This window comes from Manis javanica, chromosome 7, assembly GCF_040802235.1.
Source record: "Manis javanica isolate MJ-LG chromosome 7, MJ_LKY, whole genome shotgun sequence".
Classification (NCBI taxonomy): Eukaryota; Metazoa; Chordata; class Mammalia; order Pholidota; family Manidae; genus Manis; species Manis javanica.
The window spans coordinates 90,665,638-90,692,418 of record NC_133162.1 but is presented as its reverse complement, the minus strand read 5'-3'; the positions used below and the strand labels follow the sequence as shown (position 1 = coordinate 90,692,418).

At 42.6% G+C, this 26,781-nt stretch overlaps 1 long non-coding RNA gene across 1 annotated transcript; it reads right to left on the bottom strand.

Annotated features, from left to right (window-relative positions):
• Positions 1-21,187: 21,187 nt before the first annotated feature.
• Positions 21,188-25,016, bottom strand: LOC140850462 (uncharacterized). Its single transcript, XR_012133334.1, has 3 exons — positions 24,887-25,016; positions 24,282-24,751; positions 21,188-22,563 (listed from the first exon to the last, which is right to left on the bottom strand). It is a non-coding gene; the product is annotated as an uncharacterized lncRNA (long non-coding RNA).
• Between the last annotated feature and the right edge of the window lie 1,765 nt (positions 25,017-26,781).

Below are 26,781 nucleotides of genomic sequence, written 5' to 3'. Positions count from 1 at the left end.
TCCCCAGAGAACAGTCTGCTCCAGCTGCATCCTGTGGGAGCACTTGGGCCCACTCCTGTCCTGGGGCCTTTACATAGGTTAGTCCTCTGCCTGCTCTGCTCTTGCCAATGTGCTTGCTCACATGCTGCCTGCCCCCTTCATGCTTTTCCTGAAATGTCACCTTCTCAGTGATGCCCACACTGACTACTTTGTAGCCTCAATCTGATCCCCTTCTCTTGCTCCATAGTAGTTACCACTTCATACTAATCTATGGAACTTTCATGTTCATTCTTCATTATCTGCACCACCCAGAATTAAGCCTTACATCTTCATTGCTTCTGTTCCCTGGTTTATCCCAAAGTAACAACAGCATGTGGCACATAAACATGTACAGGGTGTAAAATAGCATTTCTGGTTGGCACATTCTGAATTTGCAGGACTTGCTCCAGATGAATCAGTGAGTAAATCTCTGCTTTATGGAACCATATCACCACAACTGAATCCCTGTGCTAGTTCAGCACCTGACATATAGTAGGTGCTGAAAATGAGTATTTAATTCATTTATTTGGAGGAAAAACTTAGCACAGAATTAACTTGTGGGCTAGGCCAGCACAAATCAATAAGATAAGAGACCAACATAAACAGTTCCTGTTATTGTAATATTTGTTTTTATCTATTATGAATTAATGAACCAAAATCTTTTGTTTTAATTTCTGTTTAAATATTTGGTTTCTTTATGTAGAATTTTAAGGTACTTTTTTCCAGTTCCAAACCCCACCCCACCCCAATATAGTACATGCTGACTGAAATCAGGTCCTGAGGATGCCACAGGCAGAGACTCAGGATGAGTAGAGCCTACTGCTTTACACATGCCCCAGTTTATAATGTTGATGAGCCCTTCAGCCTGTGACCTTTGAGGATAAAGGTTGCGATTAAAAAAATGATAAATCCCACAATAACAATAATAATCGTAATGACAAAATGGCAACAGTATTAATAATTAGAAGCACTGTTGGGTAGAGACTTCTCTGCTGCCACCTGCCCCCCTGGGCACTTCGCATTCTCACCTCTGTCAGCGATCGCCCTGAGAGAAAGGCACTTTCACTACTCTGAGAAAGCAGGGAGTATCAGAGCTTGCCCCAAATGCACAAATCTTTTTTTTTTTAAGTAAAGTGCCTCTTTGATCCCTTGAGCCATAACAATCATCTATTCTTTCAACATTTGGTAACAAGAGGCTCAGAGTTCCTGTCTAGAAGTATCTGAGCTCACAGTCCTGGAAGCTGAGCAACTGATGTCCACTTCCTGGCAGGATCATGCTTCTTCCATTTGCTTTTCAATTACAGTGTCTGCAATCCCCTGCCACCACGGGTGGGGTTCTGGTTCATTCATAGGATGCGAGTCTTTCCTCTCTCTGTCTCTGTCCCGTACTCTACCACTTAGCCTTTGGCCACCAGGTGAGCAAGAGGAGAGAGGCACAGTGCACAGTGGGATCCCATATGAGCTGCCTTTGAAAGCACAAGGCAAGGCTGACTCCAGGCTCTCTGGCTCCTGCAGAGACCTGGCTGCCTGGGACATTTCCAATGCCTCACACCAGGCAGTCACTCCAGCAGACCTGAGAATTTTCAAACATACGATGTTCTCATTATTAGAGTGGCTTGACCACCATTCTGTGGTTTTTGGCTTTTTGTTGGGCAGTTCTGGGTTTTGTCCAGGTGTTGACCACAGTTGCATCAATGTCGAATTTCTGTTTTGCAGAAGCAAGTCTGAAGGAGAGCATTATGAATTACACACATGTGCTGGAGGATAAGCTGCACAGGTGAGTCTACTTCAGTGTAGTCATGGGCCCTGCAGCCTGTCTGGATTCTGCACTGTGACAGCATTTTGGGGAGTCAAGAGGAAGGCTAGCCAATTTCTGTCATAAATCAGAAAAAAGAAAAACAAAAAAAAGGAGAGTCTTTTGAGTCCTATAATGGAAGAAACATACCAACACCTCCCAGCCCTTCTCTCCTCTCATGAAATGTAAGTAGATTAAGATGTTTAAATGTATCTAGGGGAGATCACAAGATACTTTTCATGTTCTGCAAGAAGAAGAATCTCCTTTGGTATGGCAGATTCAAAATTCATGCCTTGGTCATTTTTTTTTCTTTGAAGTTTGAAGAGGGTCTTATGAATTTTGACCCAGCTTATCTATGTTTCGGAACAATATGAAAATGTACATCTTAGGTTCTGTTTTGAATCCTGAGTCAAAACCAGCATGAAAATTCCTGGTTGCTTTTTTGTTCTTTTAACTCAATTAGGAATTCAAATTTGAGAAACATTAGGGATGCTGCAGCATGTCAGGATGTTTCTGGTGTTTGTGGATGTGTGCTCATGAAAATAAATCCCAGCCACCAGGGTCTGTTCCTAATTAAGGAAACAAGTATGAGAATGTAATGTGTGCTTTCTTCCCTGGGAGTCATTTAGCTTTCTGAGACTGTTTTGCTACCATTTTGGAGACTGTTAAGTAATTCTTTAAATAGGCTATTCCTTAAACCTTTGTCTGCTAAGATAATGCCATCAGCTAAAATACTGCTTCTCCCTTAAGAGATGGAAAGAGGGGTGTCTTGCTGAGCTCTGCAAGGACAAGTAAGGTACCCCAGGCTTTATTCTGATGCTGGACAGCAAGTTCTTCCAACCGCTGGCCTAGTATTTCCCTGCCTCTGTGCACCAGACATGGGGAGGGACTGAGATGACAGTGTGAGGTGAGGAGGGAATGCAGGCAAGAGGCATCCTCCTAGGAAATGTCTCTCCTCCTTAGAGAGTCAGATGCTCACCTGGGTGAAGTGCACTGCTCTGAGCCCAGCCTCCTCTTCTCCTATGTGATCTGAGGGAGGTTTTGGCATATCTCCCTTGATGTCTTGACTCCAGCTCCCATGTCTTAGCCATGAGCACCACACACCCCATATGTCCCATTGGGCCTCTGGGTGGCCATTCAGAGCTGTGAAGGCATGACATCGCTAGAGAGATGCTCTGCCTTGTATCAACTACCTACCCTTAGATAAACATTAACCTTCAGTTTCTTTAGCTACAAAACTGAAGCAGGGTCCCTACCTACTGGGATCAATGTGTGGATCTCATAGAACAGTGTATAAAGCACCCACACAGTTGGCAGTCAGCAAACATAAGTTCCCTGGGCCTACTGCTCCTCCAGATCTTTGCTCTCCCTATCATCATAGCGACTAGAGAGGCAATCCCTGAACTCATCCTTACCCTCCCTGCCTGCTCCTCCTGCTGCACAGCCAGGCCCGTGCAGTCCCTCACACCCCTGGTCAGCCTGCACACCTGGCTGCCTGTGTGGGACCATGGAGTTCTTGCTCCCCTCTCCCTCATCTCTAGCTTACAGTCAGCTACTGACTACTGCTGGCTTGACCTACGTAGCATCCTCAAGCCCACCCACTGCCCCCCATAGTGTGGGTCTCTCTCTCTGTGAACCACCATAACATCCGCTTTTGTATGTTTTCTGGTCTCTGGTTACCCTTCCCACCCACCCTCCAGGTGGTCTTGAGTGAGCATCCTGAGATAAAAGTCTAGTCACTGCACATCTCCGGCATCCTAAGGCTCATGGCATTCTTCCACATGGCCTCTGTGTGCCCTTTTGCATCACCACCCTGCCACTGCCCTACTCCAGTCATGACTCTCTCATGGTATCTCAGGCACTGCATTTATTTCTGGAGAGAAACTAACTTAGAAGGGGAAATGGTCATAGGATATCACTCAGGGAAGTATTAGGTGGAGCTATATGAAATTACCAATGCTGGACCTAGATTTTTGATGTAAAAAACTGGCAGTTTCATATGGCTCAGCCCAATATTTAGGGCTTTGAGGTCAGCTTCAGGAGGGCCTGAGACTGAGACCCCACCCATGGCTCACTGGTGTACTGGCTCCCCCTCCCCCATCCCTGGTGCCCAGCAGCCACTCGGCTGTGCCCCACCAGCCTCCATCTCCTAAGCCTTTCTCATCCTTCAGGTTTCTCCTCTTTGAAGCCTTCATAAATCCCCAAGATTGAGTACTGGGCTTGCTCTGAATTATTCTTCTTGCTTTTAAAGCTTAATGTCAGGTATTAAAGATTATTTCTGTCTTGTTCAGAATGTATCCTCTGTGATATCACAGTGCTGAAGAGTAGGCATGCCCAACAAATATTTGTTGAGTGAATAGTTGGATAAATGAATGAGTGAATGCAACTAATTTATGGATGCCCAGTCACATCCCCCAACACCCTCTGCTTCCCTCCCTGCTTCCCTGGCCACGTGGGTGTATAACTTATACATGTGTTACTTAGGGTCTTTCAACAGCATCAAATGACCAGGAGGGTCCTGGCCTGTCCCATCACTGCCTTCTGGTGGGTCCTTTCTGTTGCCATTTCAAGTTGTCAGGAGGCCTGGCTCTACTTGTGTGAACCACTGTGGCAGAAACATTGGAATAGAGAGGAATAAAAACAGCCCGGGGTCTGTAACTCCTCTGGACAGCTGAGCAACAGAAGCTAGGGAACTGTGTGCTTGGCGAAGCAGGCAGGTAGCTTAGAGCTGCTTCAGAGCAGGTGGCCAGACTGGAAGGCGGTAACAGGTCAGGCCCCTCTGGTGACAGCTGACTTCCCCACCAGGCCTGGGGAGTGATAGCTGCATGGTCCACTCACACTCACAGTTCCTTCCCAGGGAGTCAACATCTTAAAACACAAAAGCAGTATTCAGCACATGGTACAGTTTCATAGTCGTGGCTGCTTAGTTGGTATGGCAAGATACTGACTAGAGTAAGAGGAGGGATGCTGGTGAAAATGCTTGTCATTTATTCCCACTGTCTGTAGCCTCTCTTGGTCTTATAAGGGTTTGGAAAGAAAGTAGCTGAGAACTAAATGGATTGATCACTTCCCGTTAGAATGTTGTAGAGGGCACACTCTATGATCATCACAACAGGGAGGTTTGCATCTGGCCAGTCATAATTTTGGAGACAAATCTAAAGGACAACAATTTCTTTGTTCCTATCCCAAAGCACCCTGAGACCTGGAGACCCAAATACTGAGACAAAATGGGATGGGCTCCATGTCCCACTCTCTATCAAGAAAATGAGATGAATTAGGAAGTTAGGAGGTATCTGATGCTGTCTGCTGTAAAGGGGCACCCTGCCTAGTACAAAGCCCAAAGTGGGCAAGTGTTAAGTGCAGCCTTTTAGTTTATATTTAACAAAGGTTTGCCTTTAAATAATTTGGGTTATGTAAAAAAAAGGGATGGGAGAATATATTTGTAAATGACATATCTGACAAGGGGTTAACATCCAAAATATATAAAGAACTCATGCACCTCAACAACCAAAAAGCAAATAACCCTATTAAAAAATGGGAGGATGATATGAACAGATATTTCTCCAAAGGAGAAATTCAGATGGCCAATGGGCACATGAAAAGATGCTCCACATCATTAATTATCAGGGAAATGCAAATTAAAACCACAATGAGATATCACCTCACACCAGTTAGGGTGGCCAACATAGAAAAGACTAGGAACAACAAATGCTGGTGAGTGTCCTGACCCGCAGGACTATCAACGGGGGTCGATGACCTGGAGAAGTGAATGAAGGGGCAAGAGACACAAAGAACGGACAGCAAGACAGGATGTCTGATCAAGCTGACAGTTTATTGTTTGCAGGCTCAATTTATACAGGTAGCAAGGAAGGGGTGGGTCAGAAGGTGATTGGGCCTTAGGTGGCGCTGGCGGGAAGGTGTAGAGGGGTGATTGGGCCTTGGCTGGCACCGGCTGGAGCGGAGGACCTGGAAGAGAAGCAGGGAGTTCGCCATCTTGTGGGTGGGGGCCCTTCGGAGGGAGGTTTCAAGGGTGGGGCTTTCCCCTGGGGTAGAGGGTGTTTCTTGATTAACAAGATGTTGACAATATTAATAGGCCAGTGGAAAGAACAGAAAAGCACAGGTTGCTAGGTAACTTAACCACTAGTTCTGGCTTAGGAGTTTGCTAAATGCCTTTCTTGGTAATAGGGGAAAACTTGTTTCTAACATGTGGATGGATTCATTGTTTCCGATTTTACAGGAGAGACTTTACTCAAAGGTTGATGTTGTCTTAAGGCTTTCGTAACCGAGGCTGCCTAAAGGCCCACAGGTTTGCTCCCAACAGGTGAGGATGTGGAGAAAGGGGAATCCTCCTACACTGCTTGTGGGAATGAAAACTAGTTTAACCATTGTGGAAAGCAGTATGGAGGTTCCTCAAAACACTCAAAATAGAAATACCATTTGACCCAGGAATTCCACTCCTAGGAATTTACCCTAAGAATGCAGCAGCCCAGTTTGAAAAAGGCATATGCACCCCTATGTTTATCTCAGCACTATTTACAAATAGCCAAGAAATGGAAGCAACCTAAGTATCCATGAGTAGATGAATGAGTATCCACAATGGAATATTACTCAGCCATATAAGGAAAACAAATCCTACCATTTCCAACAACATGGATGGAGCTAGGGGGTATTATGTTCAGTGAAATAAGCAGCTGGAGAAAGACAAGTACCAAATGATTTCACTCATCTGTGGAGCATAAGAACAAAGCAAAAACTGAAGGAACAAAACAGCAGCAGACTCACAGAACCCAAGAATGGACTAACAGTTACCAAGAGGAAAGGGACTGGGGAGGATGGGTGGGAAGGGAGGGAGAAGAGGAATAAGGGGCATTACTATTAGCACACATAACATAGGTGGGTGCATGGGGGAAGCAGTATAGCACAAGACAAGTATAGAGAAGACAAGTAGTGACTATAGCATCTTACTGTGCTGATAGACAGTGACTGTAATGGAGTATGTGGTGGGGACTTGGTAATGGGAATCTAGTAACTGCAATGTTGCTCATGTGATTGTATATTAATGATACCAAAATAAAAAATAATAAAAATTTAAAAAAGGGAAGGAAAGAGTTCCCTTCTAAATGTGAAGGCTCATAAAAAAGTCAGGAAGGTTTTTTCAAAACCTGTGTTTTTAAAACCCTGATTTTATTTGCCATCACACAATCTTAAAGCTGCCAAATATTTGATATACTTAAAACTATCCAGTAACATTATTTTATATACTCAGGATATGTATCCAGTCAACTAATTGTAAGTAGATAAGTAATAAAATCATGTATTTGTAAAAGACACCCATAATCTCTTAATCTCCTATAATATACAGGAGAATACATATAGACATACATACACATATACATGTACCTGCACACATGCACATATAAGCACACATACTTGCAATTGAAAAATAAACATGTTTTATAGTTATTCTACTTATTTTGAAAATTCCCTTTTAGTAATGATGCACTGAATGGAAGTTTATGGGTCAGAAGGAGGTCATGGTCCCTTCTCTAGCATCTAGCCTTTCTATCAGGGAGGGAGCAGGACCCTAGGGAGAATCTGGCTTACCTTTTCTCCATATCAGTGAGAAGCAGAGAAACACCACCACCCTGGCAAATACACCTTGTTCTTAAGAAGAAAATGAACTGATTAAAAATTAATAATCTGAATTGTGAGTTAGATGCATGTTTGTACCTGTTCCCCTTTCTACAGAGGGGAGACACTATTTGTGACTTTTTCTGCACAGGTTTAAGGGACATCCCTCCTTCCCCTTGTCTACAGCCCAGTAGCCAAAGGGACAGGCTGCTAGGGAGCTACCAGGCCAAGCCACAAATACCAACCCCATGCTTTCCTCTCCACTCCCACTGCTACAGCCTTTGACTTGGCTCATTAAATACCTAACAGCCTCCCTCCTCTGGCTTCACATCATCTCAGTTTCCTCTCTCCAGGGTGGCTTTATTATGCCCTACTTGCAATCCTTTTAGATGCCCTGTTCACCCTGCATAAATTCCACAGTCCTTTGCTTCCCCACAGGGTTCCCCAGAAGGTGGCTCCAGCCTCATGGTTCATTCCTCACCTCCCCACCATGCCCTGGACCAGTGGGAGGCTCTCAGGTCTCCACATCAGTCCTGTAGTGCACACACACCCAGCCCCTGGGTGCACACACACCCTCATGACTCAGCACAATAGTCCTTCTTGACAAAGCCTCTCTGGCCTCTTCCTGCTTCCTTCTTGGTACCCACAGGGTGAGGCCCTTACTACAGTTGGTTGCGATGCTTTGTCTGATTCTCTCAGACTGAGCTTCTGGAGGATGGGCTCCATGACTTCCTTGCTTTGTATTCCAAGTGGCCGGCATGATATTTGGCACGTGAACACCCAGTGGAATTATATTTAATGCCAGAATGAATGGTGAGTAGCACTGTGTCTTGAAATTTTATTTTCAGCTATTAAATTAAAAAAGCCAAGGCAGCCTAAGGAGATATTTGGATATCCCTTTGTCTTGCCATTAAATCTTAGTGGGACATAATAGAATAGAAAAAAAAATCCCCTTTCAAAGAGCTTTCCCCACTTATTCTTACTCTTTGGGCTTATTGTTTCTAGAGGTAATAGTTAGGTGTGATATTTTGGCCTCGCACTTCCTCCCATATGGCTAAACTTTGATTAATTTCTATTTTCTCCATTATTTTTACATAGTTACTGTTAACTGTCTTTCTCAAAGAGTCAAAAGAAATATTCAAGTCTTGTGGATGTGTTACGTTTTTTGTTGATCATGTGTCTGAGACCTCTAACTGCTGTGTAGGAGAAATTCATCATCATCCAGTGGAGAGCTGGTGTCTCCGACTCGTGAGCATGTAGCCCTGCCACCCTAAGGCTGGAAGCAGTTGTTCCATTTAAACTCATGGAATCTCTTGTATGTATGACTAATGGGAAAATTCCTCTTCTTTGTAGGATTTCTCAGTTCTCTCTCTCTTTTTTTTGAAGTTGAACATAAATCTTTGCTGCCAACCATAGGTGCATTTAGTGGATTATAGATTATTTTTGTCTCCTGTGTTCTACTGTGTTCCTCAAGTGGTTTTGTGTGTATGAATGATGCCAAAAGCAAGTCGAAGAATGAACTTCACAAATACTCAAGGTAGGAGAGCAAGGCAGAGGCTTTTATTTAGAGTGAAAGCGAGCAGGCAAGAGAGTCCCAGGATGCTGCGTTGTCTAGAGGTTTTATAGGCGGTTGAGAGACAAAGGGCTAAGGATGTACACCTGCTAAGTGGTCCCAAAATGTTTATCTTTGAAGAGACATTAAGTTTCTAATTAGTCTTCCTGGTTATTTAAAATAATTTTATTGCTCTGATTTCCTCAGAGGATAGCAGCTTCCTGGTCTGGGAGCGTATCACTCAAGACTGCCTGCTTTGCTCTCAAGGTGGGCTGAGTTATTGCCTGTTTGTTAAGAAACTTACTTTTTAACTAATTGGGTTTTAAGATGCAGTCTTATTTTCAAGATGGAATCCTTTCTGTTTTTACTAGTTGTTTTGAGCTTGCTTGCTACATTGCCCAGGTTGAAAATCATTTGTTTAGGGCTGGAGAAACACCTGGATAAAGTCAGAAAAACAAGGTGGGCCACCCAAGCAGGCTAAAGCAATTCCCACAATGGATTATCTTGCTTTGTTTTTTCCAGAGGCCCTCACCCTACTCTAAACCCATGGTCCCTGTCTCATGAATGTGCATCATACTTTTACAATCAGAAACAAAAACAAAAAACATTAAAATCTGTTTTTAATGTGGAGGTAGTTAGATATCTTCTTAGTTTTAGAAAATGCTGTCAAGAACTCTAGTTTTATCTGAAATTTACTTTGAAATTTAGAGACTGATATATTTTTGTAAAGGTGAGGTTTTTTTTAAAACTTTAATGCTTAGTTTCTAATTATCTTGAAATCTCACTGTGGACACCCTGATGGGAAATAGCCAGGTGAAGTTAGTCTGCTCATGAATGCAGCCAGGAGGTGGCCAGCGGGGGTGAGCAGAGAGGGAAAAGCCATGGTGGCTTTTCACGGGCCCCTACACCTTTTCAGCCGTCTATCTGCACTGCCACTCCAGAACTCGGTGAATCCTGAGAGCTTGCTTACTGGAGGTGGAGAATACTGATTCAGCAAAACTGTGCTGACCTATTTAAGCCAGCACAGTATGAGACAGGAAGCGCCTGAGGAAGATGGAAGCAGTGTGCCCACTCTCGCAGGTTGCGCTGTCTGGTGGGGAAGCAGCGTGGCGCACCACAGTGCCTGAGTGGGGACGCTCCCAAGCATGCTTCAGAAACAAGGGCTGTTCCCTCACCCAAGGCGCCCAGATTCTGTCACGCTGGCCAAAAGCAAGCGATGATGACCGACTGCCCACCATCTAATGAAGATGGGGGTTGGAACTGAAGATGGAGTCTCTAGAGCATTTGTTTCCAAAGCAGCTGCCCATAAGGAGGTCCACTTGGGTGTGGGAAGGACATTAGAGAATTCGATTTTATTTTTCATTTCACCTTTTTAAATGCTGTCTTTGAAAATGTTGTGTATGTATATGGTAGCACCTGTATGCAATTCATGAAACAAATACTAGTGTGCATGCTGCTGATTTTCTTGCTGATGAGTACACTGGTAACAAAGATGCTGGAGACTGCGCTGAGGATATTATTCACCCATTTTCTACTACTGAAGCGGGTATCACATTCGGCCTGTGACCATACCATCCAGCAGCTGCCTTTGTCTTCACATCCGCAAAGGGAAAAGGAAATTAATTCTACAAAAGAAGAGTCAGCTCTCAGGCTCACAAAGAAGATGGAAAAGGCAGGGACAAGGAGACTGAAGGGGCCTGATTATAAAGGGCAGAAGGGAGGGAATCTAAAATGTGGTAGCTATTGGGGGCTCTAGGCAAGATTTCATAAACTTAATTCAGATATGTGGCCCTTAACAGCAGAATACCAGCAAGCCTAAGATTCTGCTTATCCAGTGAGTACATAGTAAAGCTGGCCGAGCAAATGCCAGTTTTCATGGCCCCACTCCCTAATGGGACCTTGACAATGAATGGAATTCTTTGACATCCCACATATAATGTTCTTTATTCCAAATTAAGCAAGGTAATTTTGAAGTTCCTGTGTACCTGGAACAATCCATTTTCGATCCATATTGAACTTATTTCAAAAGTTGTTGAGGGAAATGAATATAAGAAAGAAGTGTCAGTCAGTAGATAAGCAACTGGCAGCCATGGGATCCCCTTCCCCACCTTGGGACAAAGAAAAAGAAAGCAGATGCAGGCGGACACTTCTATTTGCTTTTCCTGCTTCTGCTGTCTTGTTCTGTTGCTGACATGTGCCTTCCTGATCTCTCTCTAAGGGGGCACAATCAAACACATCATTGCTCCCCAGACCTTGCTGGCTCAAGGGGAGCTCAGTGCCTTTCTTCCTGTTTCTTCTTGGCCTTGACCCTCTGTTTGCCTCTGCAGTCTCTGAAAGAGATGCTTAGCTTCTTCCCTTCCCCTCCTCTACTCTGCATGACCCAGCTGGAGGCTCTGTTGTTAGCACTGTCTCCCACCAGCAAGAGAAGCACAGGATGCAAAGGTGGGGAAGGGCAGCTCCCCTTTTCCTCCCTGCCTGGTAAGTGGGCTTCCTGCGGAGCTGAATCCCATCTATCCTTTCTGATTCTGTTTAAGTGGATGTGGCCCACAGTGATTTATCCCTTTTTGGCTCCTGTCCTGTCCACTGGCTGCCTCTTTCTTGCTCTTTGTTCACACTGCCTTGGCACATGAGCTTTCCTTTTTTCTGTCTCTGTTCTGCCTTCTCACCCCAGTTGCCTGCTCAGGGCTCAGTCATCTCACCCAGCAAATACTTGTGACTTCATCTGTTGGTGGAGAGAGGCATTTGCAGTCAGCCCACATTTCCCTTCCCAAACTAGAGAAACTGACCCTACCCATCATATACCTGAACACTGTCATGAAAATATTCATTGTTGTGTTTGTCCACTTTTGAATTTCAAAGCAATTTGGCTAGACTAATTTTCCAATGGAAACAATGATCCAAAGTACCTTATTTTGAAATTCAAACTGATAAGAATGTATAAAGCACTTAATCCTACAAAATTATGCAGTCATTAAGCTAATATATAATCATTGATTGTTTACATTTAATTTTTAATTTTATTCCATCTCATGCCAGAAAAACCTTAAGTACACTTAAAATAATAATACTTAAATTCATAAGACACACATGTACCAATCAAACAACACAGAAAATATAACAAGATGGCATGGATTTAAAAAGAGTAGGAAAAAAAAGAAGGTAAATTAAGGACAACTGATATGTAAATAAAACTAAGGAACACTTAAAAAAGCATACATAAATGATATAACTTATAATAAACTTTGTAGGTCTGCATTTGCCTTACAGTTCACTACAATACTTTCCATTCTCTAAGAACTCCAGAAATGAATTTTTACTCAGAAAGAACTTTCCCCTAAAATACTCAGTTATGATGAATTTAATTCCTAGTTCACTCAGATCAATTTTAAAAGGCCTGTGCACAGTTCTTCAGAAAGAGAAAGCAGAGCTGCTGCCTCTAGAAACCCAACTCCTCCTTAGGGAAAGAAAAGAAATGCCACCTCCTGAATCCCATCTGGCTTCTACATCTGGTTTTCAGAGGGAGGACAGAGTCTGCCCTCCCAATCTAGGTACACTGAGCAAAGGCACCCAGACATAGGAATTAATAGAAAGGTTCTCCCTCCCCTGAGCTACTAGTATTTAAAAAAAAAATCCTCAAACAAACAAATATTCTCTCTGCTGACAATTATGGACAGCCTGAGACATTTGGATTTAAAATGCAGGCTCTGAAATCAGATTGTCCAGTTTTGAGTGCAGCCACTTGCAAGTTGTACATTGTCACTAGGCTAATTAATTCTGAGATTCAGTTTTCCATCATGAAAGTGGACCAGTAATAGAGTGAGATAAAGAATGTGTCTTGTATACAGTATGGGCTGAATAAATGCTAGCTAATATTACTTTAGTAGCTGCTATGGTACCATGAAAATTATGGAACCAGAAAGTCTGCATCCCACAACAACAAAAACAACCTCATTTCATCAAACCAGTGGAGTTCCTTATTTTTCTGGTGAAATTATCAGAAGAGAGATATGTGCTTTTAGCTAATAGCCTCCATTAAGAGTCAGTCAAACCTGGTTGATTACTCAAATGCTTGGCTTTTCTGCTGCCTGACCTTTGCCAGCTGTTAGCATCTCTTGCAGAGGGTAGCAAGGGAGAGAAATGAGGTAATTGCATCCTTGTTAATGGCTTTGACAAAGGTTTAGGGTCCCCCAAGCTTACCGTGACCAAATGGCTAGGATCCTAGAGCAAGCTGCTGCCTTCAGAACCAATCAACTGGTTTTGGAGTTTTTTAGACTGAAGAAGACCTGAGCTCCAGCCTCCAGAGGTCAGGCACCAGGAAGAACTTAACCACCTCTTCTGTGATGCACGGTCCCTCCAAGGCCCTTCATATGGACCCTCTGTGGAGCTCAGAATAAAATCCCCTTAACCTCAGGGATAGCATTTTGTGGGGGAAGTAACTCCAATATACTTGCTTTTCTCCTGGTATTTTCCTCTGAGAAAACAAAAATGTCACCCTACAGAAGGGGGTGGCAGGAGGAAAGGATGAGAAAGCGTTAGGTGGAAACTTCTGGGCTGGGCTGGTGAGGGCTTCAAAGAGGAGAAGGGCCTTCCCCCCAGTAATACGATGGGAAGAATGAGGAAAGCATAAGGCATGTGGTACAAGGAGAAGATGGGTTTTTGATGGCTGGGTCAGAATTAGTGGGTAGGGATGCCTGTGAGGAGAAGATTCAGTCGCCTGCTGTTATAATCCTTGTCACCAAGACTTTAGTGCTTAGTTGCACATAGTGCTGCTTTAAAATTAGCCTGAAAAAGGAAAGAGATGACTGTGATGTTGGCCAACAGGCTAGAAAACAGGAAATGGATTCCAGACTCCTCTATGGCTTGTGTCTCTGCATTAAAGCTGTGACAGGATCCCTCTGCCCACTGAGATCAATTAAAAAACTAACCGGTATTTCAGGAGCCCTGAGGCTTGGTCAGATGCTCAGTGATTCCTGTTTCTTTATTCTGTTTGTGTTGAAGGATGAAAGACATTTAGATGAGATGACTGTGTGAGCTGCAGGGAGGAAGTGTGGTAGGAAGCCAAGCCAAGAAAAGGGACAATGTTTCTTTAAGGCTTTAAGAATGCAGAGCAATACCAGGGTGCTTAAGTTTAAAGCAATGTAACAAGGTACCACCCACCGGGACCCAGTGATATGGTACAGCTTGTAGATTACAGTCATGTAGGCCCCTGAGTTTACAATAGAGTATCCAGGTACCCATTATTAAGATAGGTTAAAACATAAACAGCATTCTGGCTGAACCTATAGCACACTAGCAGCTCCTACTGCAACATTCTTTGGGGCTGACTCTCCTTTACCCTTGTAGTGAATGCTTAATAGGCCTGGCCCCCCTGTGCTCGGGGCTCTCCCTTTGGATGTGAATCTGTGAGCCAGAGATGGCACTAATAAACTGCCTCTTGCCAAATGTTCCAGTGTACTGACTCCTTGTTCATGGGTCCCGTAGTTCCTGCAACAGAAGGTGGTGTGTCCACCATGTTCTGCCAGCCCATGTGTCCATTGTCCATATATATATATGCCAGTGTGCTTCAGAGTGTGTGCATTTTACAGTGCCTGTCACATTTTTTAAAAAGGCAACTATAGGGAGGAACCAAGATGCCACCATGAGTAGTTCAGCAGAAATCTCCTCCCCAAAATATATATATTTTTGAAAATACAACAAATACAACTATTTGTAAAAGAGAGACCAGTGGATACAGTGCAACAGCCAGGATACATCTACATCTGTGAGAACTCAGCATCACACGAAGGGGGTAGGATACAAGTCTTGGCCCAGCAGGACCTGAGTGCCCCCACCAGCCCAGCTCCCTGGTGGGAAAAAAGGAGTCACAGCGGGTAGGGAGTGAATGCCCAGGACTGCTAAACAACCAGCTCTAGCAATCTGCACCAGGAGCACAGACACATGGTGCAGAGTTTGCTGGATATTAGAAAAACAGAAAAGCAAAACCTCCAAGTGGGTCCCCGCAACCGGTTCCCCTGGGACAAAAGAAAGTGAGTGCTTTTTGAAAGTCTTAAAGAGACAGGGATCTCACAGCTGGACAAAATCATCCTGGCACACAGCGCAGCAGCTGGGAATCCCGGGGAACTCTAGGCGACATAACCCCCTGGGCAGCAGCACAGCTCTGAAGCCCCTCATGATGATAAGCAGCCTGCCAGTCATTCCTCTGGCTGGAGCGGACCCTGACGCACCAGCCCAGTAGTGGGAGAGGCCCGCGAGCGCTGACAGCAGTGGCACCAGAGGGGTCTGGGAGCAGCCTGTGCGAGCCCTCAGTGGCATTGGCGGAGTGACCCAGGAGCAGTCATGCCCCCAGCAGCTGCCCAGAATCTCCTGCCGGTGCACAGCTGCCTGGGCCAGACCCAAAGGCAGCCGCCAGGGCACAGCTGTCCGGTGGGGGAGCCACTCTCACAAGAGAGCACACACAGTGCATCTGCCGCTCCCCACAGTGCTCTGCACTACCCTGATGGAGATCCCACCCACAGCAGTTTAAGGGATTAACCAGGAGGCTGCTCCAGGAGTGTGGGTAACTGACACAGGCAGCGGAGAAGGGAAAGGTAATCAGCAAGCAGGAAAGAACTTTGTTGTCCCAGCTGACACATGTGCTACCTGCCTACAGCAACCTCTGTCAACATGAAAAGGAAGAAGAATTTGGTGCAGTCCAGAATTACACAGATAACACCTGAGAGAGGGCCTGGGGAGACAGACTTAACCAATATCCCCAAAAAAGAATTCAAAATAAAGGTAATAACCATGCTGATGGATCTGCAGAGAAATATGCAAGAGTTAAAGGACAAAGTTGGGAGGGAGAATACAGAAATCAAACAATCTCTGGAAGGACTTAAGAGCAGACTGGATGAGGTGAAGAGGCCATTAATGGAACAGAAATCAGAGAACAGGAACACAGAGAAGCTGACACAGAGAGAGATAAAAGGATCTCCAGGAATGAAACAATATTAAGAGAACTGTGTGACCAATCCAAACGGAACAGTATTCACATTACAGGGATACCAGAAGAAGAAGAGACAGAAAAAGGGATAGAAAGTGTCTTTGAAGAAATAATTGCTGAAAACTTCCCAAAACTGGGGGAGGAAATAGTCTCTCAGACCATGGAAGCCCACAGAACTCCAAACACAAGGGACCAAAGAAGGAAAACACGAAGACATATAATAATTAAAATTGCAAAGATCAAAGACTAGGACAGAGTTAAAAGCAGCCAGAGAGAGAAAAAAGGTCACCTACAAAGGAAAACCCATCAGGCTATCATCAGACTTCTCAACAGAAACCTTCCAGGCAAGAAGAGAATGGCATGATATATTTAATGGAATGAAACAGAAGGGCCTTGAATGAGGAATACTATATCCAGCATGATTATCATTTATTTATGAAGGAGGGATTAAACAATTCCCAGACAAGCAAAAGTTGAGAGAATTTGCCTCCCACAAACCACCTCTACAGGGTATTTTAGAGGGACTGCTCTACATGGAAGCACTCCTAAGGCTAAATAGATGTCACCAGAGAAAATAAAATCACAGCAAAGAAAGCAGATCAAATAAATACTAACTAAAGGCAAAAAATAAAATCAACTACTCACAAAAGCCGTGAAAGGAAACACATAAGAACACAGAATAAAACACCTAACATATAAAGAATGGATGAGGAAGAATAAGAAGGGAGAGAAATAAAGAATCATCAGACTGTGCTTAAAATAGCTTAATAAGTGAGTGAAGTTAGACAGGTAAATAGTAAAGAAGATAACTTTGAAACTTTGGTAACCACAAATTTAAAGCCTGCAATGGCAATAAGTACATATATATTGATAATCACCCTAAATGTAAATGGACTGAATACAACAATCAAAAGACACACAGTAATAGAATGGATAAAAAAACAAGACCCATCTATATGCTGCTTACAAGACACTCATCTCAAACCCAAAGACATGGACAGACTAAAAGTCAAGGGAATGAAAAAGATATTTCATGCAAACAACAGAGAGAAAAAAGCAGGTGTTGCAGTACTCGCATCAGACAAAATAGACTTCAAAACAAAGAAAGTAACAAGAGATAAAGAAGGACATTACATAATGATAAAGGGGTCAGTCCAACAAGATGATACAACCATTATAAAAATATATGCACCCAACACAGGAGCACCAGCATATGTGAAATGAATACTAACAGAACTAGAGGAAATAGATGCAATACATTCATTTTAGGAGACTTCAACACACCACTCACTCCAAAGGATAGACCCACCAGACAGAAAATAAGTAAGGACACAGAGGCACTGAACAACACACTAGAACAGATGGACCTAATATACATCTATAGAACTCTACATCCAAAAGCAACAGGGTACACATTCTTCTCAAGTGCACATGGAACATTCTCCAGAATAGACCATATACTAGGCCACAAAAAGAGCCTCAGTAAATTCCAAAAGACTGAAATCATATCAACCAACTTTTCAGACCACAAAGGTATAAAACTAGAAATAAATTGTACAAAGAAAGCAAAAAGGCTCACAAACACATGGAGGCTTAACAACATGATCCTAAATAATCAATGGATCAATGACCAAATTAAAATGTAGATCCAGCAATATATGGAAACAAATGACAACAACAACACAAAGCCCCAACTTCTGTGGGATGCAGCAAAAGCACTCTTAAGAGGAAAGTATATAGCAATCCAGGCATATTTAAAGAATGAAGAACAATGGCAAATGAATAGTCTAATGTTACAATTATCGAAATTGGAAAAAGAAGAACAAATGAGGCCTAAGGTCAGCAGACGGAGGGACATAATAATGATCAGAGAAGAAATAAATAAAATTGAGAAGAATAAAACAATAGAAAAAATCAATGAAACCAAGAGCTGGTTCTTCGAGAAAATAAAAAAAATAGATAAGCCTCTAGCCAGACTACAAAGCCACAGACAGAGAAAAAGAGAGTCAACGCACATCAACAGAATCAGAAATGAGAAAGGAAAAATCACAACAGACCCAACAGAAATACAAAGAATTATTAGAGAATACTATGGAAACCTATATGCTAACAAGCTGGAAAACCTAGGAGAAATGGACAACTTCCTAGAAAAATACAACCTTCCAAGACTGACCAAGGAAGAAACACAAAATCTACACAGACCAATTACCAGCAACGAAATTGAAGTGGTAATCAAAAAACTACCCAAGAACCACACCCCTGGGCCAGATGGATTTACCTCAGAATTTTATCAGACACACAGAGAAGACATAATACCCATTCTCCTTAAAGTTTTCCAAGAAATAGAAGAGGAGAGAATACTCCCAAACTCATTCTATGAAGCCAACATCACCCTAATACCAAAACCAGGCAAAAACTCCACCAAAAAAGAAAACTACAGACCAATATCCCTGTTGAACATAGATGCAAAAATACTCAACAAAATATTAGCGAACCAAATTCAAAAATACATCAAAAGGATCATACACCATGACCAAGTGGGATTCATCCCAGGGATGCAAGGATGGTACAACATTTGAAAATCCATCAACATCATCCACCACATCAACAAAAAGAAGGACAAAAACCACATGATCATCTCCACAGATGCTGAAAAAGCATTGGCAAAATTCAACATCCATTCATGGTAAAACGTCTCAACAAAATGGGTTTAGAGGGCAAATACCTCAACATAATACAGGCCATATATGATAAATCCACAGCCAACATCATGCTGAACAGTGAGAAGCTGAAAGCTTTTCCTCTGAGATTGGGAACAAGACAGGGATGCCCACTCTCCCCACTGATATTTAACATAGTACTGGAGGTCCTAGCCACAGCAATTAGACAAAGCAAAGAAATATAAGGAATCCAGATTGGTAAAGAAGAAGTCAAACTGTCACTATTTGCAGATGACATGATATTGTATATAAAAACCCTAAAGACTCCACACTAAAACAACTAGAATATTGAATTCAGCAAAGTTGGAGGATAGAAAGTTAACACACAGCAATCCCTGGCTTTCCTATACACTAATCATGAACTAAGAGAAAGAGAAATCAGAAAAACAATTCCATTCACAATAGCATCAGAAAGAATAAAAAACCTAGGAATAAACCTAACCAAGGAAGTGAAAGACCTATACCCTGAAAACTATGAGACACTCTTAAGAGAAATTAAAGAGGACACTAACAAATGGAAACTCATCCCATGCTCCTGACTAGGAAGAATTAATATCATCAAAAGGCCATCCTGCCCAAAGGAATATACAGATTCGATGCAATCCCTCTCAAATTACCAACAACATTCTTCAACTAACTGGAACAAATAGTTCTAAAATTCATATGGAACCACCAAATACCCTGAATAGCCAAAGCAATCCTGAGAAGGAAGAATAAAGTGGGGGGGATCTCACTCCTCAACTTCAAGCTCTGCTACAAAGCCACAGTAATCAAGACAATTTGGTACTGGCACAAGAACAGAGCCACAGATCAGTGGAACAGAATAGAGACTCCAGACATTAACCCAAACATATACAGTCAATTAATATATGATAAAGGAGCCATGGACATACAATGGGGAAATGACAGTCTCTTCATCAGATGGTGCTGGCAAAACTGAACAGCTACATGTAAGAGAATGAAACTGAATCACTGTCTAACACCATACACAAAAGGAAATTCGAAATGGATCAAAGACCTGAATGTAAGTCATGAAACCATAAAACTCTTAGAAAAAAACATAGGCAAAAATCTCTTGGACATAAACATGAGCGACTTCTTCATGAGCATAACTCCCCAAGCAAGGGAAATAAAATCAAAACTAAACAAGTGGAAGTATATCAAGCTGAAAAGCTTCTGTACAGCAAAGGACACCATCAATAGAACAAAAAGGTATCTTACAGTATGGGAGAATAGATTCATAAGTGACAGATCTGATAAAGGGTTGACACCAAAATATATAAAGAGCTCATGCACCTCAACAAACAAAAAGCAAATAATCCAATTTAAAAATGGGCTGATGAGCTGAATAGACAGTTCTCTAAAGAAGAAATTCAGATGGCCAACAGACACATGAAAAGATGCTCCACATCGCTAATCATCAGAGAAATGCAAATTAAAACCACAATGAGATATCATCTCCCACCAGTAAGGATGGCCACCATCCAAAAGACAAACAACAACAAATATTGGCAATGTTGTGAAGAAAGGGGAACCCTCTTACACTGCTGGTGGGAATGTAAGTTAGTTCATCCAGTGTGGAATACAGTATGGAGGTTCTTCAAAATGCTCAAAATAGAAATACCATTTGACCCAGGAATTCCACTCCTAGGAATTTACCTGAAGAATGCAATAGCCCAGTTTGTAAAAGACATATGCACCCTTAGGTTTATTGCAGAACTATTCACAATAGCCAAGAAAGGTAAGCAACCTTAGTGTCCATCATTAGATGAATGGATAAAGAAGATGTGGTACATATACACAATGGAATATTATTCAGCCAAAGAAGTAAACAGATCCTACCATTTGCAACAACATGGATGGAGCTGGATGGTATTATGCTTAGTGAAATAAGCCAGGCAGAGAAAGACAAGTACCAAATGATTTCACTCATCTGTGAAGTATAAGAACAAGAAAAATTGAAGGAACAAAACAGCAGCAGAATCACAGAACCCAAGAATGGACTAACAGTTGCCAAAGGGAAAGGGACTGGGGAGGATGGGTGGGAAGGGAGGGATAGGGTGGGGCAAAAGAAAGGGTGCATTACGATTAACATGTGTAATGTGGGGGGCGGCACAGGGAGGGTTGTGCAACACAGAGAAGACAAGTAGTGATTCTACAGCATCTTACTATGCTGATGGAGAGTGACTGTAATGGGGTATGTGCGGGGAACTTGGTGATGGGGGGAGTCTAGTCAACATAATATTCCTTATGTAGTTGTAGATTACTGATGCAAAAAAAAAAGAGGCAACTATAATTAATCAATATGGAAGTTCCAAACTAAGGTGATTTTTATAAACTGAAGAGAAACCATTATAGTGTGCTTTTGATGTATTTTGGCTGGGAGAAGTTGTAAAGGACAATTAATTGCAGTATCAATGGAAACACCTGTAGGTAGGTATCCAATTTGTCATTAATTAAAATGAGCAGACTTTTCACAATTTAAGGAATCATTGTGAAGATTGTATGATTGTTTAATTTGCTAACATGGTATGAACGTGTTAGCTTCAGATGCATGATTAATAAAAGTAAAACTCCTCATGGAATTACTCAAATGCTCACTTCTAGCACGCAGTCATTTTTAAGATTTTGCTCAGTGCCCTTATCTCATGTAGGTGAGCTGACAGTTCTGTAGCAGCTTTGGAAAATCTAGGTTAGACAAAATATTATGCACATCATTTTCTGTGACTCATTGTTCCTTTTTTCTTCCCCACTCTGTTGCTTCCCCAGACATCGTGAGTCATACAACAGCTGTGTGAACATTAGCTACAAAGCAGACACTTTCTGTGTGGGGCTGCATTTCATTATATTGGAGCTCACACCAGGTTGGGTTCTAAATCCCTTATCACAGGCAGAAAAAAGGTTTTTTTCCTTCTGTTGCTGCTGATATAAAGATGACATTTCTTGGGATGGAGAATTTTATGTGATTGTATTGTGTGCTAAGTCTCATAAGATAATTCTGTAGCTCCCATTCATCACAAAAATACGGCCGTTTGGTTGTGCTGCTTTAAAAAAAAGCCCCCAAAAGAAATCACAAAGTTATTTAATGGCCAAGGGAGGAGAAGAGAATCACCAAGATGATGACTTGTGACAATGACACAAAGCAATTTGACTGAGTTATTTCTTCTAAAAATGGGAAAATAAGCAAATGTCCTTCTTAGGAGCTATGGTTCTGCAATGGATGTATAAGTGATTTCACTTTGTAAGTGAACTCAAGTCTCTCTCTTTTAATTGGAACTCTGTCTCCAGAATTTTCATGATTTATTGCCATTCAGTGGAATTTACTTTTGTCTTGATAATGGTGTTTGTCAACTCTCATGGCTGCAGGATGGAAATGGTAGTAGAGAGTTGCTTCATGGCAGTGTGCTCACATGTGTGGCTTACTGGAGCATGAAGGAAAGTGTGTTTCTCTGAGTTGTATTGCCTTCCTACTTGCTAGGGTTGCAGGGTCTCACCTGGAGCATGTTGCATCTGATTCTCTTCCTCTGTAGATGACTGTGAGTCCTTTCAGTGAGAAGAGTTTAGCCAAACGTAACTGTATGACTTCAGAGTGAATTTGGTCCCATCTTTCCTTCCGAGGTGTTGGCACTGAGACCTGATACAGCAGCTGGCAATGGGAGCTTGGCCTCTTGTCTCAAGCTCCTGTAATCTATCCAGGAGAAAGGATTCTTCTTGAAGATTCAGTGGGACAATATCCAGAGAATCACATCCTGAGAGACAGACTTGTGGAAGCAAATTGGCCCCTCATTTGGCTTTACACTTTGCTTCTCTCTCCAAGAGGGATTTGACTCTTAATATTAACAGCCATCATGCCTTGTGACACAAAGATCTGGGAGGTAGATAAAGAAAATGGCAATTGTTCTGTCAGCCTTTTGCTACTGTAATCTGTGCTGGATGTCAGCACTACTGGGACATGAGTGAGAAGCTAGCTGTAAGGTTTAGGAGAAAGTAGATAAGCTGCTCCAGAGAGGGGTGACCATCTGGGGTTTATAGGGCACAGGGACCCTAGTTCCAGTGTGAGGCCTGTGACCTTGGGCTCTGTGTCCTCCCTATGCTCCTCTTTGGCACCCTTAGCACTCATCTCCCTTGGTGGGCCCTGGTCAATTGTAACTTTGGGATTGTGAGGCTAACTAGGTCAAGGTCTTGCTCTCTCAAGGAAGAATAAATGAACATTTGAGAGATGGACCCAACTGAAAGGTCTAGAAGCAGGAATTCCTGGGACAGGGGTTGTTGGTCAGGGTAGTTTTCTCCTTGTCCATAAATGCACCAAAGCATGTGGATCACGGACATTGCTTACCTTGTTTCCACACATGGGAACAGGCATCTTTGAGGATGTGATTTATAAACATCAGCAACAACCCCCAAAGCCTCATTGATTCCTCTTGCTCCAGAAGTCCTAAATTCAGATCTGTATTGTCTAATCATTCATATCTCTCCCAGTCCAACAGCTGCTCTCCCCATGCCCAGACCAGTAGAGTTAGCATTTCTTTACCCATGGAGAATGTTAGAGTCAGGTTGGAAGTCAGGCATCCGTTTTAAAAACAATAACTGTATTAATAACAATAACAATGAGAATCTCTAGACAGTACTCAGTATTTTCAGCGCTCAACAGGTCTAAAGCTAGAGGAGCCAGTTGTTTAATCATTGGCAGCCAAATGACAACATGGAGGCCCCACCTTTCTCCCACCTCAAGTGGACATTCTCTTTCTCTGAAGCTATGGCTCATTCTGTGGTTCTGAGTCAGGAGTGACCTCTTTTCTTACAGGCACAGATGTTGATGTCTGCAACAAGGTATTTTCTGCAGCTGAACCCTTCAGGCTGCCATTTTCAGAGCTCACAAACCAAGCAGAGTCACGTAGAATAACAGCAGGAGAGAGGCTTGATTCAGGGGGTCTGCAGGGCTGGATAGAAGGCTGAGTGTTTGTGTGTTTGGGGTGGCTTTTCTGTGATCTCAGAGTGACACAAGCCAGCCTTTCTCTGCATGTTCAGCCTCTGCAAAATTTGAGCTGAATTGAGCAACAAAAAATCAGATGCTGAAACTGGCAGCCACAGAAAGTCAACAACCTTTAGCATCAACATCATTGCTCATTTTTCCATTGTTTGTTCTTTCTAAAGTTTCATGAAAATAAATACCATCCCTATGTTCAGGTCCTCCAAAAATGAAAAATAAGCTTAATGAAAATGTGGTAACAGACATTGCTTTACCAACCGCTGATGTCCACATGGATTTTAAGGGAGAAGCTTGTGGTATCTGCAGTTTGGCAGATGCCTCTGTCCTCTTAACCTTTGTAATAAGAAGCCTGAGAAAACCTTAGAGATAATTAGATGGGTGGCAGCATTGGTTTAAACTCTTAGAGCCACACTTGGTTTTGTCAGCCTGTGACATTGCTACCAGCTTTTAATGTCTATTTGAACATTATAGTAAAATGAACCAAGAATACCAATCTACATAGTCATTTTCTGCAAGAAATTCCAAAGCCTTCAGAGTGATTTGAAACTTGTTAGCCTTGTTCATTAGTGTACTTATTAAGTGTCTAAATAACCCACCTTGGCTCACTGTATGTCCCTCCTAAGTTCTGCGGTGCCTGTAACAGGACACAGGGTCAGGCTGCAGGGGACGCTGAGCTCCCCTTCTGTCCAGGATGTCTCAGGAGCAAATGTACTAATGATTTTTGTGCAAAGTGTTTAATGGGCTTGTGAGCCCCACCTCCAACTGCATGTGTGACTCCGGGGCCCTAAATTAATGTGATACATCCCGGTATACAGGGAAAAAGTGTGTTTTTAAAAATGCTGATTATTTCATAGCCTCTGGGCATCAGTCTTGACTCCAGCTTTAGTCCCCACAAGGCAGCCTGTTGCCATCAGTTAGCAGAAAACAGAATGCTTCTGGAAAGGAGCTGGGCATGGAATAGCTGCTGCAAATTTGTTCATGAAAGAGCTGGTCTGACCTTTCTCACAGCTGCTTCAGAGGAAGATGTAACTCTGGGACAGGGAAAGAAGTCTTCCCTTCCATTTACCTAGGATAAGAATAGTTCTGATTGTTCCATGGTGTAGCTCTAGGCTGAAGGGGGTTCCCAGCTCCAGGCAAGTTCAGTCTGGATTTGATGACACCCCAAATGGCACAGAATGTTGTCAGGGTAAAAGGTTTTTACCAAGCTTCATTCTCGTGGTGGCAGGTCAAGTACTAGAATCCTGCCTGCCTCCGTGGCAGTCTGCAAGTCCATCTCCGTCTCTGCCTTTGGCTCAGCTCTGCTCCAGGCTCTGTCTCTGCTCCAGGCTCTGCTCTCCTCTGTCATAAGCACTGGGCGGAGCTCTTTTTATAGCAACACAGGCAATAATGGCTTATTGCCAACAGGTGTGCAAGCATGCGCCTGAGCAGTAGGCTAAGTGTTACATCACTGCACATACACAGTAGATTAGAATCAGTTGAGGATTCTGGCCATGAACTTCCTTTTTCCTATGCACGGAAGGATCAACTAGCAACACAGACACTTGTCTGAGGCCAGCCAGGATAGGAATTTCTTCATAACCCCTCTGTTGGGCTTTTTGATGTGTTTGGTTCTGAGTTGCTCATTATCACAGATGGCCATCAAAACAGAATAATCAAACAAAAACACGAGCTTTTTAAAACAGAATACTCGTGATTTAAATAGACTCTAAATTCTTAAGTCATAAACACATTTCAGAGGGTTGTGATTAATCATGATAGAGACTGAGATCTTTTTCAAGTGTTTCTTGGAAAGCTGGAAATGACATGCAATAGCTAACCCATATTAAGAGATGCAGTGTGTCAAATAATCCACTAAATACTTTAAATGGATTATTTCACTTAAACCTCCAACAACCCAATGAGATGCAGGCTCTGTAATTAACCTGAGTGTAGCTGAGGCTCAGAGAGATAAAGGACCTTGCTCAAGACCCCACAGGGAGTACTCTGTGGTTAGAGTGGTCTGTTAATCTCAACCTCCCTTAGAAACCCCATACTACAAAACTAATGTTGACACATTCTGGAGGTGGGTATGAGCAGATGTATGAAACTTGAGAACTGTATCTTAAAATGGACTTTTTGATTTAAGTTCCTTTAGTAAGACTTAAAAATAACTAATTACTATGGAAATTTTCAACCATATACAATCCTAGAGAAATTATAATGAACCCCCATGGGCACATCACATAGATTTGACAATTTTCAACAAGTGGCCAGACTGATTCCACCTATACTCCCATCTACTTCCCCACTGTATTAGTTTCCTATTGTTGCTGAAAGAAATGACCACAAACTTTGCAGCTTTAAACAACACAGAACTTATCTTCTTCTAGTTCTGGAGGTCAGAAGTCCATAATCAGTTTCACTGGACTAAAGTCAAGGTGTTGTTGGGGCTGGTTCCTTTTGGAGGCTGAAGGGAAGAATCTGTTTCGTTACCATTTCCACCTACCAGTGGCCACCTGTGTTCCTTGGCTGGTGGCCCCTTTTCCGTCTTCAAAGTTCATGGCTCCAGTCTCTGCTTCTGCCACTACAACTCCTTCTGCTCTGGTTATGACCCTTCTGCTTTCTCCTTATTAGTACCATTGTGATTATATCACTGTGTCCACCAGATAATCCTAGGTAATCTCCCCATCCTAATATCCTTAATTTAGTCACATCTGTAAAGTCCCCTTTGCCTTGTTAAGAAAGGAAACCTCTAAGGGAGGTTGAGATGGACAGTTCTGAAGATTAGGATGTGGGCATCTTTGGGGAGCCATTATTCAGCCCAGCACACACACAGTACACCCAAAAGGAATATTTTGAAGCAACTTTCAGACATGTTATTTAATCCAAAAATATGTCAGTATATACCTTCAAAGAAATAAAGACCTTAAAAAATAACTGAAATACCATTGTCACACCCAAAAACATTAACAAGACTGTCTTAAAATCATAGATACCTAGTGGCCATTCCAGTTTTCCCTAATTGTATCATAATTTCATTTTAACCAATGGCTTATTGAAATGAATACATGTATCAGGGTTTCTTTTAATGTGCCATTTCTTTCTCTTTACACTTTA